Below are 3267 nucleotides of genomic sequence, written 5' to 3' on the forward strand. Positions count from 1 at the left end.
TTTAAAAAATATTGTAATGTCCTGTTACTTAAAAGGAGGAGACAACTGATCTGACGTCTGAGCCAGCCTGCCTCAAGATAACAACACAATTTGCTTTAGTTACTCCTAATAAAATCATTTCCAAGTGTGTTATTGGTATTAGTGATATAAAATTGTATTAAGACTGCTTTCTTTTAGTAATAGGATTAATCAATTTGGTGTAATTTTTTAATAGCCTTATAAGAAAGATAATCACTTCTCGGCCTTTTGGCTAAGATCAAGTGTAGTATCTGTTCTTATCATTTTAATATCTGATACATCCTCTATCCAAGGACAATATATTAAATGGATTTTTGGAGCTTGGAGTTGGAATAGGAGCTTGCTCTGTCCACTCCACATGTCAACCTAGCATTGTAGTACTTCTAGGAACGGTGCATCCCCTTGGGAGAAAAAAAAAAAAAAAGATAATTAATGATGGGGTGAGATGAATTAATTGAAGGAAATGGGAAGGAAATTTTCAATGATTGCTCGTTAAAAATGCCTTTTGAGTGGTACTTAGATCACAATGTTAAAGTATATAAATAAAGGTGTGCATGTAAAAAAAAATTTTTTTTCAGGCCAAACCTAACCACCATGCCTAAAGTCAAAGTTTATAAACTGTTTATAAACTTTAAGAAACAAAATAAACAAACAAACAAACAAAAACCTAATTTTCAGGCTAAACTATGTTGGAATAGGTTGCTTAAGTTTTATAAAATTTAAGTCATGGATAAAACATAAAGTTGTTTTATGTTTATAAAAATTTCTGTGGTACATAAAAATCAATAGTTATCAAGTTTAAGCCAAAATCATTGGTTGTCAAGTAATGTTTTTTCTTTTTCTTTCAAAAATTTATCAAGGGCTATTTTGGCTCAGAAAAGACCAAATTCTACTCTATTGTATGTAAAGTAACTGTCTCAATTTTGGCACCATGATAACATTTTGTTAGATTTGGTTAACTTACATTCAAAAATACTAAGTATACAGAACAGTCATTTGATTTTGATGCTACTAAGGCTGCTAATGATTTATTTACTACAATTAAGTCTGCATTGCCTGATTGGGACTCTCTAAGTTCCTGGATAGACAGCTTTACAGCTATGGGAGTTTGCCTTCTGCTTCTCTTATGCCTATTGCCTTTTTTCTTCAAGTGTTTAATGAAGTCTATTGTAAATGTTCGCACAGAAATCCAAGCTATACACTATAGGACATGTCCTTGGCTCTCTCAGACTTTATCCTAGTTCTCCCTGAATTTTGTTCAACTGGTGGCCAGAGACAGATAAAAATGGAGAAGGAAAATCTAAAACAGAGAAACCTACTGGGTCAAAAAACACCAAGGATAAGGTAATCTCCATTGTGATGGGCTAAGCAAACAATGGTACTTTAAGACTTTTAAAATGATAAGTTTATCTAAACAGGTGGTCAGAGGCCAGCGGCCCCCCCGCAGTGGAGTGTTTCTGGAATGCTCAGCATCCCCCCTAGTTTTCACTGATGGCTCCTCTAATGGAGTGGCAGCCTTCACTATAGACAATCAAACCACTTCCCTACAATCCTCCTATTCTAACTGTGCCATACATAAAACCCACCACAAACGCTACCCCTCTGTTTTTCTCCATCCAGCAATGCATACATTCTAGACAACATCCTTTTTATATAGGCCATATTCGTGCTCATTCTGGACTCCCTGGGCCTCTAGCCACAGGCAATGCCATGACTGACGAAGCCACCCAGTTTGCTTTCCTTGTTGAGCTGCATCCTGTGGCCCAGACCAAGGCAGCTCACTCTGTACATCACCTTAATGCTCAAATCTTGCATCTTCTTTTTAAAATCACCAGGGAACAAGCTCGCCAGATAGTCAAACAATGCACAAACTGTGTCACCCTCCTACCTGTTCCCCACTTAGGTGTGAATCCTAGAGGTTTAATTCTCAATGAGATGTGGCAAATGGATGTAACATATGTTTCCTCATTTGGTAATCTTAAGTACCTCCATGTTACTGTGGATACCTTTAGTGGGTTCATTTTTGCCAGCCTCCATGCTGGGAAGCTTCAAAAAATATCATTGCTCATGTATTCAACTGCCTTGGTGTCATGGGAAAGCCTTAACTTATTAAAACTGATAATGGTCCTGGACATACTGGAAAAAAAAATTCCAAAATTTCTGTCATTAATTACAAATTAAACATATTACAGGCATACCATATAATCCCCAGGGACAAGGAATTGTTGAGCGAGCCCATCAAACTATTAAACATACCCTCCAAAAGTTAAAAACGGGGGATTTATATCCCATAAAAGGCTCTCCAAGAAATATCCTTCATCATGCATTGTTTGTCCTAAACCTTTTAACCCTTGATACTCAGGGAAATTCAGCTGCTGATTGCTTTTGGCACACAAATACAAAAAATACCTTTGCCAAAGCCATGTGGAAAGATCCTTTAACTTTAAAGTGGAATGGCCCAAACCCAGTACTCATTTGGGGCCGAGGATCAGTATGCTTGTCTGACACCAAAGAAAATGCTGTGAGATGGCTACCAGAGAGACTTGTAAAACAAGCTGATGATCCTCCAGTGACATCTCGCATATCCAGTGAAGAAACACTTCCCTGAGAGAATCTCCTCTTTTTCCCTAACAGGACAAGGCTGGACCTCTACTTATCTTAATCCTCTCACTCATAATCGGACCCATTAGTTTAATTAAAATCATGTCTTTTATATGTCAACAGATTGAAGCCATTAAGATACAGCCTTTACAGGTCCATTATCACAGACTTGAGCTGGCAGATCGAGGCGTTGCCACTGAAGATCTACCATCTGCAGCTGTCACTCTCCCTTTATCTTACATTCTGTACTTATTTACTATACTGCTGTCCTCTACACCTCTGCTATTGCTGCAGTCTACCTGTCTTGGCCAAATAGCTACCCCTCCTTTAGGAGCTGCAAAGGATTCAGACCTATGCATATCAGCTCACAATAGAGTGAGTGTATGTGCACCAATGTGAGTGCGAGGCAAAGCACTGCAGGGGAAGGTCTTTATCTGACCGCTTCTGGATACCCTGAGAGGTATACCAGGCCTGCATGGAGGTTGGTACCATAACTGTTATCACTAAGGCCGTGCCTTGCTCTCTGTCCACATAGGCCCTGCCTCCCCTCCCCGAAAGGTACCAAGGGCCAAAGATTGTGGGAAAAAGACATCCCACAGGAGGAATCGGACCCCTACTCCCCCAGTTGGTAAATGCCCACCACTACAA

General features: G+C 39.2%; 1 non-coding gene across 1 annotated transcript; it reads left to right on the forward strand.

The window, feature by feature from the left end:
- Positions 1-230: 230 nt before the first annotated feature.
- Positions 231-421, forward strand: LOC123462382. Its single transcript, XR_006638211.1, has one exon. It is a non-coding gene; the product is annotated as a U2 spliceosomal RNA (small nuclear RNA).
- The last annotated feature ends 2846 nt before the right edge of the window (positions 422-3267 follow it).

Source organism: Jaculus jaculus, chromosome 7 (genome assembly GCF_020740685.1).
Source record: "Jaculus jaculus isolate mJacJac1 chromosome 7, mJacJac1.mat.Y.cur, whole genome shotgun sequence".
Taxonomy (NCBI): domain Eukaryota; kingdom Metazoa; phylum Chordata; class Mammalia; order Rodentia; family Dipodidae; genus Jaculus; species Jaculus jaculus.